At 42.6% G+C, this 13,565-nt stretch overlaps 1 protein-coding gene across 1 annotated transcript in view; it reads right to left on the bottom strand.

Annotated features, from left to right (window-relative positions):
- The window catches only part of LOC143280563 (microcephalin-like), a 48,598-nt gene extending 42,656 nt beyond the window's left edge, over window positions 1–5,942 (bottom strand). The window contains exon 1 of the mRNA XM_076585255.1: window positions 5,879–5,942. The gene's annotated coding sequence lies outside the window, so the exon portion shown is untranslated. The remainder of the gene's footprint in view (window positions 1–5,878) is intronic.
- Between the last annotated feature and the right edge of the window lie 7,623 nt (window positions 5,943–13,565).

The raw sequence follows: 13,565 nt of genomic DNA, 5'->3' as shown, positions 1-13,565 counted from the left end.
TAACCAGGCCCGAGAGATACAGACACTTGCAGTGTTGGTCAGGTAATTAGAGCAACACACATCCTGGAAGCGGAAGACACTCGACTGTGTGGTCCCAATCTCCCCATTCAAGCCCACAGCACACTCAACTCTGGGTAGGAGCCGGTCACGGGCCGAAAAACCCACCTCCGCTAGGATTCGAACCCGTGTCCCCCCAGCTATCAGTCCGTGACGCTAACCACTTCGCCACGTCGGCTGGTACTGTCATCACTTTAATGGAGTCACCTTCAAATACAAAACTGAGATTGATGGTAAACTTCAACCTTTATCTGCATATAGTATATGTCAAGCAACAATGACAACTGCAGTAATATCACACTGACTGTGTCAGTCCTTAAAAATGTCATATGTCAGATTTATTTCTCCTTTTCCTCTGATCCATCTTATTTTTGTCAAAGATTCATGATTGTTTCTAAAATGTCTTCAGGTTAGCTTTCAGTTTCATCAAGTGCATTTATTCCAATTAACTTACCTAAGTCATAATGATTCTGTTTGATGTTTCCGTGGTATTTTAATCTGTACTCCATACTTAGTGTCATCCAAATCACTACAAGCAGTTCTGATATTACCTCCACTGCTGTTGTGAAACAAGCACACATTAATTTGGCGATTTTGAAATTTAACACACGTTGTAAACACATCTCATTATTAATTTCGAAAGCTGAACTTGACAACTTACCAGTTTTGCCCGTCAACAGCGTTCACGTCAAGCGTTATCCGTGCCCACGTTTTCGTCCTTAGACGTTTTCAGTCTCAGCTGTTTGTGTTATAATGTATTCTATATGCAGCTCTTCCAAACATACTGACTGCATTTTGAGGCAATAATTTTCATTTTTATTATTTTCATTGTCAATTAGTTTCTTTGTCTTCAAGCAGGAAATGACTGGAAAAACTATCTGTGTGCATGTCTACTGGCTGACAGTTTCGTGTATTCCTGAAGATAAAAATAACGTACCTTACTGCACTGTTGCATTCTGACAAAGCTCCATGCATACCCTACAACGGACAATGGAAGTAAGGAACTATAGAGTTGCCAGCTGTGGTGAAGTTGCCTACTGCAGTTGTAAGGTTTCATGCATGAGACCCCAGACCACATAAATTAACATTTATTGTACCAATAACAGCATCTATATATATATATATATATATATATATATATATATATATATATATATACATATATGTATACAGACAGACAGACAGACAGATAGATAGATAGATATATAGACAGATAGATCGATTGACAGATTAATAGATAGTTAGATAAATCTTATTTCATGTTAAAACATTTTTAATAATGTTTTTTTTTTTTTACAAACTGACATGGCCATACCAAATATGTTATATATATGATATATGTGTGTGTGTGTGTGTGATCTTGATATATTAATTTCTAAAGACCCAGACAAAATTCACAACACTTACAACTCTTCTTCTTCTTTCTTCTTCTTCTGCGTTCACTCATATGCACACGAGTGGGCTTTTACGTGTATGACCGTTTTTACCCCGCCATGTAGGCAGCCATACTCCGTTTTCGGGGGTGTGCATGCTGGGTATGTTCTTGCTTCCATAACCCACCGAACGCTGACATGGATTACAGGATCTTTAACGTGCGTATTTGATCTTCTGCTTGCATATACACACGAAGGGGGTTCAGGCACTAGCAGGTCTGCACATATATTGACCTGGGAGATCGTAAAAATCTCCACCCTTTACCCACCAGGCGCCGTCACCGTGATTCGAACCCGGGACCCTCAGATTGACAGTCCAACGCTTTAACCACTCGGCTATTGCGCCCGTCACTTACAACTCAATATAAGAAAATGTGTGAACATTTCAAGCAATTTTGTCATTACTGTTACATTAAATAAAATAAAAATCCACTGATATCATACTTTGTCTAGAATTGTATCCATTTTATATCAATATATTCTATACAAAATTTACAATGAACCCAGAAAAGAAACAACCAGAAAAATAAGATGTGATTTTCATTTCATTTTGAATCCATTTCATGAAAAGTGGTATTTTTCATTATATTTTACACATACACACATATATACTAATTATTATATATATCATATAATACACACATAATAATAATAATAATAATAATAATAATAATGATAATAATAATAATAATAATGGATACTTATATAGCACACTATCCAGAAACCTGCTCTAGGTGCTTTACAAAAACGCTTTGTTAACATAAAACATTACATCTATGTTACATACACACACCAAAATGTGACTACACACACACACACACACACACACACACACACACACACACACACGCATTCACGCACACACACACACACACACACACACACACACACACACACACTGCATACATACATTTTAATAATACATGTGTATCTAACAGCTACCCTAACACATACGCACACATAGGCAGGCACAAACTTACATAAACTCACATACATACTCATACTGTCAAAGCCGCTTATAAAGTTATAACAAATTGCCGGTGACATTCAAAATTGCTTCGTTATATCCAACTTTTATTTCATCCGACACGACGGTTATAATGAATTTCTATCAGGTTGATTTGTTATATCTGGCATATCGTGTTTCTCTCTCACATGCACGCATCCCCCCCCCCAACCCCCCATCCCCTAGTATAGATAGATAGGATAAACAGATCACATAGGCCTATATTGCAATTTCAAGGCTTAGAAAGTGATAATAAGACAGGTGAACAAAATTTACTGCATTATTCTGAAGACTTCAGAAGAAGAGATTGTCAAAAGAATTCACACAGCGCCACAACCTGAAAGTGGAGGGGGAAAAATGGGATTTCTGCACTGTTCGTTTACTGTTTCACACTGCAAGTTCAAGCAATTTTTTGTGCTTGTCACAGCTTGAAAAGAAATCACAATAACCAAAAATAAATATTGTCTAAATAAGGTATTGAAAAGAAAATGAAAATCTTTGACTTTTCTCCATCAACTTTTCTTTCAACTTCATGAATAATTTCAAATTTTCACTTTAGTGATATGCAGATGCCATGATGAAATGACCTATGAAATCAAAACCTGACACCCTCCTTCCCCTTCACCCCACCCTCATCCCTCTAGCATCTCTCCTCTGTCTACAGTTGTTGAAACTCTGACCCCACATGAGTCGACCACTCTGTTCCGACAATCGCAACCACTCGCTTTACAGGACATTAGAATATAATTTTATTGCTTATGAATTACCAAGGTGACATTTATCATACAACAAACATACAGTAAAAAATACTGTGAACTTTTAATCTACCTACGTGTATGTGAAGCTGTGAAAGAAAATTAAACAACCTTAGGGTTATGCAGCAGATCAAACACACCTATAAACTTGTGATATCTATTTAAAGCAATGCATAGAAAGCTCTGCATTTCATATGCCTATGTGGACACTCCTCCATCTCCCAAGGATAGACAGGGATTGTATGAAGGAATATACATCGCAGCAAACTAACCAACCATTTATGAGAAATGGTTCCCCAAAACAAAAGTAACCACTTCACTATATCCAGCTTGAACTCTTCATGGGGCCGAACATAATAATAATAATAATGACAATGATAACTGAACATTTATCAGCGCTTTCCTCATTGCACAAAGCGCTTTACAATCCACACACACATGCATACAGAACACACTTAGTCCTCAACTCACAATCAATGAATCATGCACAATAAACACATATATGCGCATACAAACTTGTATGTACAATATATATATACATACATGCATGCATCCATACATATACCTATATTTGACCCACAAACAATACAGCATTACAAATATATATACCTACACAATCAACTGACTACTTCTATGATTGAGAGAGGTCCAGAGGAAATGCTGCTGGAAGAGGAATGTCTTGAGGTTAGATTTAAAGGAAGGCAGTGAGGGGCTGTGACAGATGTGGTGAGGCAAAGAGTTCCATATTTGAACAGCTGATGATGAAAAGGCTCAACCACCTGTTCTCTTTTGTATTTTGTGATACAGAAGGTTCTATCATGGGCAGCAGACCGAAGAGAATGGGATGGTACATAGATCTGAAAGATCTGAAAGGGGTGCAGTTCCAGATATGACATGGTAGCAGTGACAGGCAGCTTTGTATTTGATTCTTTGCTCTCGGAGTAACCAGTGCAACTCTTTTAGAAGGGGTGTGCAGTGCGCAGATCTTTTTGCTTTATAAATCAGTTTGGCAGCGGAGTTTTGTACCTGTTGTAGTGATCTGAGGAGTGTTCGCGGACAACCAATGAGAAGAGAGTTGCAATAGTCAAATCTAGAGAGTATGCATGAACTAACTAGTGTTTTGGTTGCATCGAGTTTGAGGTAGTGGCGTATGGGGCTGATTCATCTGAGTTCAAAGTAGACTGCTTGAAAGGTTTTGCTGATGTGATACTGCATGGAAAGATCTTTACTAAGGAAAAAGCCAAAGTCACGGACATGATCAGAGAATGAGAGAAGAGTTTCCATGATTGACAATGGAAGGCAGGGAAGTGGCATCTACTGATGAAGGAAGGAGTCTGAGGGCTTCAGTCTTATCATCGTTTAGTTTCAGTTTGTTTTCTGTCATCCAATTTTTTACTTCTGTGACACAGTCTTGGAGAATTTGAATCAGATGTTCATAATTTGGATGGGAATCAGAATGTTTGAGTATCATCAGCATACATTTCATGACAGATGGAATAAGTGTCAATGCGAGGTGTGAGTGGAGTGGTGTAGAATATGAAAAGCACTGGGCCCAGCACAGAGCCTTGTGGAATACCGAAATTAAGAGTGGATTCAGAAGATCTATTTCCGTTTACAAGGACAATTTGCTTTCTGTCAGAGAGATAAGATCGAAACCAGTTGAGGGCAGTGTAATTGTAATTCCAAACATTTGATTCAAATGTGAAAGATGAAATCGTGATCTATCGTATCGAAGGCTGCAGAAAGGTCCAAAAGTAGAAGAACATAAATTGTCTTGATCTAGAGAATTCTGCCTGTAAGCAGACTGGTGATCGCTGCGTAGCAAGTGAGAGGTCAAACGACAGAAAAGTTGATGTAGCAAGAGTCCTTCTAGAAGTTTTGAGAGGTATGGTAAGTTCAAGATGGGTCTGTGATGTTTCAAGTCGTTAGGGTCTAGGTTTGCTTCCTTCAGTTGACATTTCAGTATGGCTGTTTTAAATTCAGTATGAAAGACACTAGAAATGAAAGATTCATTCATGGTATGAGTAATAGCAGGCAGAAGAGGGTCGGAGTGTTGGAACAAACTTGGTGGGCATTGGATCTAGCTCACATGTTTTTGGAGTAGTGTGCAAAATAGTTTTTTCTCACAAAGTCTTCAGTAACAGGATCAAACTCAGAGAATGGGGTATCAGAGAAAGATGGAGACAAATTGTGTGACTGTAAGGCTGAGTGGAAACTGTTTCTAATGGTCAAAATTTTGTTACAGAATAAGTCTGCAAAGGAAGGAGCTTTATATCCAAGACAGACGTAGCGAAATTGGTTTGGTCTTGCCAAGAAGGGACGTCATGTTCTGAAACAACTGCTTGCACGTGCGTGAACCGGACACCATTGACGAATAGAACGTGGTCTTCACTGTGTCAACAAAAGCAGTAACATTATGCTTCGCGGAGTCGTAGATCCGCTTATGCATGGGGAACATATGATTTGCAATAGGCATGAATAAAAGATTTGCCATGACCAACCTTTCTGCTTCATTATATCCAGCATTTGTTACATCTGACTTCATATAAGCGGCTTTGACTGTATAATAATGTAAATACATGCATGTGCACTCACACACGCCATACATACACTGATACAGCGCCAACCTTTCAATATTTCAGATGGGGCTGGAGAATCAAAACCTTGGTCACTGGATGAAGGAAGAGTGCTGACTGGCGATCCCAAGTGCTTGTCCATAACTGTAGAAATCTGTTTTTTCTTTGGTGGATTCAGCATTTACCATGGAAGGCATTCAGATTCTTTCATTATCTGAAATAAATCAAGATTAGGTCACAATGGTGATATTCAAGATCCCTTCATTCTCTGAATTAAAATTAGGTCATATTAGTGATTATTTAATTCTAAACAACAAAACATAAATAATGGAGGTGACAAAATGATCAAATCATTACAGCATTAGACTTCCATATAAACCAATCACATCAAGACACATAAGACATATGCCACAGAAATACGCAGATTATCTGTGCTCAGAGATTTACATGTACTTCTGAACTTACTACCACATAGACTCATACCCATTCTATTGCAGTACGCTATAATCGCGCAAAGGCACCCCCCGAAAAGTACAAAATTTGTCTGGATATCGTGAGCATTTCTGAACTGTTGATAGTTCAATCAGGATTGGTCAAACTGGCAACACGATACACACATTTATCCAACCAGTTCCTGAATATCATTGTTTTATTACTGTTTATATGCCTTGAGTGTATCTACTCAGAAGGCGTTTAATCTATGTTTACTAACTGGAAGAATTGAGCTGTACTTTTCCAAATCTTTAATAATTGGACACACTTCTATAACGGTTTTTCATTTGTTTGCAGAATATAAGTTTTCTAACCCCAGCAAGTTTTAAAGCACTTATGAAATGTTTAATAGATGGAATACCTATGCCACTTTTAATAGTAGTTTTTCTCGAGATCCAGTCTAGTTTATTATTCTATTAAAGTATTGTGAATTTAAAGCATCACTTCTGAAGATCATTTATCATATCATTTAGTAGATTTGGCAACAAAATCCAAAGATGATTCAATGATTTCAATATGGCCACTTTTCCAACAGGTGTGATATTTCTTTTAACGAAATTTTTAAAAAGTTCTCTTACTTCCAAAATCTTTCAGTGTAATTATTCAAGCTCTACTCACTGTCTCAGGTCTGCAGTGAACCACACTCCAAGAATTTTAAACTGTTTGCGGTTCCAGTCCAATTTTAGGTGACGCATATGCTTGACTTTTGATAAGACTTTATTCCCTAAAAGTTTTTTCAGTGTTCATAAACAGTCCAGAGATATTCCCAAATCTAATGTTTTTTTATGTTCTCAAATGATAATCTATCTCCTTCAAATAGCAACTGAGTATCATCTGCAAATTGAAATATGTTGTGTTCAGTATTGTTGATATCTATTCATTTGATTGTTGACTTTCTCTTATCATTATTGCAAATAAAAAGGCGTCAAACTTTGACCAGCAAAGGCATTGTCCAGGCCAGATACAAAAATGGCCGAAATGTGTGCAACAAAACCGTTCTTTTCACAATAAAATAGAATAAATCATACTGATCACACTGATATAAAGTTGACTGCTGTAGGTGGGTGGGAACATAATTAGATTTTGGTTTTTAATAATCATTTATCACACTTCTGGCCATGAGACAGCCCCTTACAAAGAGTTGCAAGGCAAGAGCAAGCCAGGGTTACGCAAGCACGGTATAAGGGGTCGCCAGAGGAAAGCGTTTCGCGCGGTACAGTACTTGTGACTGACTGCTGCCGCGCTGATGCTGTCCTATACCTCCGTTTGTAGGACACTGCGGCAGATGACAGATACCGTACAGAAAATAAGAGAACCCTTTGGGGTCAAGAGGAAACAAACATTTTTAATTTCATCTATTATATACAAAATATTATATACTAAATTGGTACAAAACGCAAGTTTTGCTTTTATAAATGTTTTACAGTTTCTTACCAGTCATAATATTCCATAAAGAATTAAATCGGTATTATACTGACTGCAAAGGTGAATTTACAAAGGCAACACGGGATCATTTAGTTCGTAAGAACAATTGACATTTTACGCAATGCACAACTTGGAAATACTTCATTCTCTGCTTATTAACGTGTAGTATATGAATATCTGATGGAGTCTCCTGTCGGTCCAACGGATGAGTAGGCAGGCAGGCTTATCTGTCGGTGTGTGTCCTCATATGGGAGAAGAAGCCGATTCTGGATGCACAGCACTTCCCACAGGTGTTGCAAGGGAAAACATCTCCAGAACTTGAGCCCTGCTTCCTTCGCTCATGCTTCTCCTTAATGGCCAGCGTTCTCTTGTTTTCAAACGTCTTTATGCCACTAGAGCACAGCATCCTCCAGCAAGAGTGGTCAAGGGCATCAGTTTCCCAGGAAGCGATGTCTATGTCACACGCTTTAAGGCTTGTCTTCAAGGTGTCCTTGAAGTGCTTGCAGGGTCTTCCAAGTTCACGGTGGCCTTCCTTCAGCTGGCCATACAAACGCATCTTCAGGATCCTGCTGTCTGTCATGCGGACGTGTCCTGTCCAGCGTAGCTGACACTGGATCATCCGGCTTTCGATGTTGGGCAGGCCGTTCCTCTCTAGGACTTGGAGGTTGGAGACCCTGTCTTGCCACTTTATGCCAAGGATCTTTCGTAGGCATCTCTGGTGAAACTGCTCAAGTTGTTGAATGTGACGGTGATATGTCGTCCATGTTTCACAGCAGTACAAGGTGGTCAGCACAACAGCTCTGTAGGTTTTCATCTTGGTGCTGAGCCTGATGCTTTTATTGTTCCACAGCCTGTTGTTGAGTCTGCCAAAGGCAGAGCTGGCATTGGCGATGCGCAGCGTCACTTCTGCATCAAGGGCTCCGTTGCTGCATAGGGTGCTGCCCAGGTAGCAAGACTTGTCGACTGACTTGATCTCTGTGTCATCGATTTTGATTGCAGGTGGGGGAGAGGCACTGGCTTTCTGTGAGCTAGTTGGTTGGTACATGGAATCGGTCTTGCTGAGGCTGATGGTGAGTCCAAAGCGCCTGCAGGAGGTTGAGAACCTGTCCATAATGAACTGCATGTCCTCATGGGTGTGTGCAGCAAGCGCAGTCATCAGAAAAGAGGAAATGTCTCAACAGTGCCTCAAACACCCTGGACCTGGCATGGAGTTGCCGCAAGTTGAAAAGTTTGCCATCTGTGCGAAACTGAATGTAGATGCCCCGGTCAGTCTTGGAAGGCGTCAATCAGCATGGCAGAGAAGAGAATGGAGAACAGACACAATCAGCTGGATTAGGCGCTCTGGGCAGCTGAACTTCAGGAGGATCTTCCACAGACCATGGCAGTTCACCGTGTCGAAGGCCTTAGGTCTACAAAGATCATGTGGAGCTCCTTGTTCTGCTCATGGCACTTCTCTTGCATCTGGTGTACAGCAAACACCATGTCACATGTTCCCCTGCCTGAGCGGAAGCCACACTGTGCTTCAGGGATGACTGGTCAACCAGTCTGTTCAGTATGATGCGGGCGAAATCTTGCCGGCGATGCAGAGGAGAGAAATTCCACGGTGGTTAACTCAGGATGTTTTGTCTCCCTTCTATTTGTAAATGTGGACAATTGAAGCATCCTTGAAATCCTGGGGGACTTCCCCTCTCTCCCAGATAGACTGGAACAGGGTGGTCAGCTTGTCTGTCAGCACCTCGCTTCCATACTTGTAGATGTCGGCCTGGATTCCATCCGCTCCTGGTGCTTTTCCTGATGTAGTCAGCTTCAGGGCCTTCTGGGTCTTGGCCTTGGTGGAAGGGGCAGCTAGCGAGTCACTCACTGGTAGCTGTGGGAGGGCTGCAATTGCCTTGTCAGATACGGACGAGTCCCTGTTGAGGAGGGTGTTGAAGTGCTCTGCCCAGCGGGCAAGGATGTCTTTCTTGTCTGTCAGGAGGGTGGTTGATCCTGTGACTCTCAGCCCATACACAGCTCGGAGACCATCATGGAAGGTCTTCATGTCGTGAGCATCAGCAGCTGACTGAAGCTCTTCGAACTTTCTCTCCCATCAGGTGTTCTTCATCTCACGCAGCCTCTTCTGTACGAGTTGCTTGGTTTGCAAGAACTGGTTCTCCTTCCTCTGGCAGTCTTTATCGGAAATGTAGCTCCTGTACAAAGCCGAGTGTGTCAGCTGCTGCTGTGTACACAGCATCTCTAGAGGTGCTCCATACCTCTTCTACATCAGTTGATGCAGTAATTTCTTGGAGAGCTGCTTGGATTTGCTGCTGCAGCACGTCCTTGGTGATAGGGAGGTGGTGGATGTTCAGCTTCCTAGGGGGTTTCTGCCTGGCTGGTTGGAGCTTGCGTGCAAGCCGGATGTTCATCTTGCTGCGTACCAGGTGATAGTCTGACCAACAGACTGCTCCTCTCATGCAGCGTATAATGGAAACATCACCTCTGTTCCTCTGCCGGACAATCACATAGTCCAGCATGTGTCATTGCTTGGAGCAGGGGTGCATCCATGTGTTCTTGTACTTGTCTGCTTGTTGGAAAAGGGTGTTGGTGATGGTCAGTCCATGCTGCACGCAGAGCGAGAGCAAAAGCAGTCCATTGGAGTTGCACTTGCCAGTGTCGTGCTGTCCTAGGACTTTTTGCCATGAGGAGAAGTCCAAGCCGAAACGGGCATTGAAATCCCCAAGGATGATCAGCCTGTCCTTTCTGTCTACCGCTGAAATGGTGCAGCTGAGCTCCTCATAGAAAGCTTCTTTGATGTCATCAGGGTTGGTCATCGCTGGGGCACAGCAGCTGACTGTGGTGAAGCGATCCTTGGACACTTTCAGACGCAGGGTCATCAGCCTGTCGTTTATCCCACGTGGAAGGCTGTCAAGCTGTCATGCAAGTTTGGTTCGTATGGCTAAGCCCATGCCTGAGGTTCTTGGGGTAAATGAAATTATGGTGCTTAGAGCCTCGCCAACCACTAAGGCCATCTCAAGGCTATTGCCGCGTTAATAACTACTACATAGGTAAAAAAACAAACAATTAAAACGAGTCACCACTTCAAACTTTCCACTCCAAAGTTTAAAAAAAACTTCCATGGTTTAAAACCTTCAAATCTGGTTAAAAATGTTCACTTCTTTTAAGAAGTCCATCAGCACCCATGGAGGGACATCACGAAACAAGGTCTTCAAAGAAACCGCCATGTAATGTCTGTGTCTAACGTCATGCAGATCCCAACAGTCAAGGAGCACGTGTTTCACAGTGAGAGGCTCATCACAGGGAATACATCGAGGGGCCTCTTCCCCCTTCAACAAGTAAGAATGAGTAAAAAAAAAAAGTGTGCCCCGCATGCAGTCTGCACAGCACAGTCTTTCTGTTCTTCACCCCTGAAGGGAGGGTCTCTTTTAGGTCTGGACGGTTCTGAAAGAGCTTGTTGTCCATCTGGGTGTTCCACTCCTCTTGCCAAAGATCCTTAACATAAGTGTTCACCTTCTGCTTCATCAGTTCATGTCTGTGTATGGTACAAAGGATCTGGATAATTCTTTCTTTACAGCATTCCTGGCCAGCAGGTCTGCCCTTTCGTTACCACGAATGCCAACATGTCCGGGAACCCAGGCCAACACAACCTCGTATCCTTTCTTCGTTGTGAGAGTAAAAGCTTCATAAAATTCCAGCAGTTTGGGATGAGTGATATTCCTGCAGGCGATCACCTCCAGGGCTGACAAGGAGTCGGAAAAGATCATGAATCTCTTTTGTTTCGAAGAGAGAACCATTTTTACCGGCAAAACCAGTGCGGTCAGTCCCGCAGTGTACACTTAGCTGTCACACAGGATGTGTTCCGTTGAGGGCCGGTCAGGAAAGGCGGGACAGAACGCAGATGCAGCGACTCCGTCCTCTGACTTGGAACCGTCAGTGAAGATGCTTTGAAAAGTGGGGAATTTGTGGCAGAGTTCCGAATAGTAAGTTCTGTAGGCCAGAGAACTGGTGGAGTCTTTACGGTATGAGGCCAGATCGAATCGGACCTCAGGTGTTCTAAAGGTCCACGGAGGGCTGTCAGGGAACTTAGAGAAATCTGAGATGCCACCGACATCCAGATCGGCATTTTCTAAGTGCGGCTGAATGCAGAGTCCAAGAGGAGGGATGCAGTTTGGGTTGTCTTTAAATTTCTTGTCAAAAGGGTTGTTGAATACAGCGTCGTAAGCAGGGTTTGTAGGTTCAGAGAACAATTTCAAATAATAATTTAGGGTCAGCTTCAGTCTGCAGTTGGAGAGAGGTGGTTCCCCCGCCTCTGCATACAGGCTGTGCACAGGGGTGGTGCGGAAAGCACCTAAGCTGAGACGGAGCCCTTGGTGGTGTATAGGGTCCAACAGTTTCAGATAGGACCGTCTGGCCGAGCCGTATACTACACTTCCGTAATCCAGTTTGGACCGGACCAGAGCTCTGTAGAGGTGCAAGTGAGTTCTCTTATCAGCACCCCAGTCCGTGTGTGCCACAACTCGGATGATGTTCAGGGCTTTTTGGCAAGATATTTTCAGCTGTTTGATATGGCTGAGGAAGTTCAGCTTCTGATCAAAGACGACCCCTAAAAATTTGGCTTCCTTGACCGCCCGGATGGTGGATTTTCCCAGACGGATTTCAGGGTCCGGATAGAACTGGCGAAAGTTATGAAAATCAATACATTCAGTTTTGGAGGACGAAAAAGTGAAACCATTCTCCTCTGCCCAACACTGGATTTTGTCGACGCAGAGCTGAAGCCATCGCTGGATGCTGGCATACGTGCTGCCAGTTGCATACAAGGCGAAATCGTCCACGAACAGCGAGCTGTCCGATCCCTTCTGAACGGATTGAACAATGTCATTAATTTTGATGCTGAAGAGAGCCAGTGACAGAATGCTCCCTTGCGGGACACCCAGCTCCTGCTCGTGAATGTCAGACAGGGTGGTGCCGACCCTCACCTGGAATTGTCTGTCTTGCAAAAAAATTGTGGATGAACTGGGGCAGGTGTCCTTGGAAGCCGAGCTTGTGCAGGTCCGAGAGGATTCCAAATTTCCAGGTGGTATCATAAGCTTTCTCCAAGTCAAAAAATATGGCCACCACATGCTGTTTGTTTACAAAGGCATTTCTTACGGTGGTTTCCAGATGAACCAGATGGTCAACGGTAGAGCGATGCTTGCGGAAACCGCACTGTTCTTTTGCCAGAAGGCCGTCAGTCTCTAGTTTCCACATCAGTCTACCGTTGACCATCTTCTCCATCAGTTTGCAGATGCAGCTGGTCAGTGCTATTGGGCGGTAGTTGGAGGGGTTCGAGGGGTCTTTTCCCAGTTTTGGCACCAGGATTATGAGGGCTTTCCGCCAGGAGGGTGGAAAAAAGCCTGTGATCCAGATGTGGTTGTAAACTTTGAGCAGGGCGTCCAGACAGGTTTCGGGAAGATGTTTTAAGAGTTTATAATGGACCTTGTCCATTCCTGGAAAGGAATCCGTGCAGGTCTGAAGGGCAAATTTTAGTTCATTCATAGTGAAAGGAAGGTTGTAGCTCTCTGTGTTGTCGGAAGAGAAGTTGCAAGGTGTTTTTTCTGTCAGGTTTTTGGTTTTGAGAAACCGAGCAGATTTGTTAGCAGATCTCGAGTTCAGTTCAATTGTGGAGGCAAGCAAATTGGCAATTGCTTTCTTCTCTGTGACCATAGCGTCTGAAAGTTTAAGGTGATGAAAAGTTGGGCAGACGTTTTTGCCCTTAATTTTTTTTAAAACCCTCCACACTTTCTTCTTGGGTGTGTTGGAGGTTAACTCACTCGCTGCCATTGTCCGT

Source organism: Babylonia areolata, chromosome 3, assembly GCF_041734735.1.
Source record: "Babylonia areolata isolate BAREFJ2019XMU chromosome 3, ASM4173473v1, whole genome shotgun sequence".
Classification (NCBI taxonomy): domain Eukaryota; kingdom Metazoa; phylum Mollusca; class Gastropoda; order Neogastropoda; family Buccinidae; genus Babylonia; species Babylonia areolata.
This window is presented reverse-complemented; position numbering and strand designations above follow the sequence as displayed.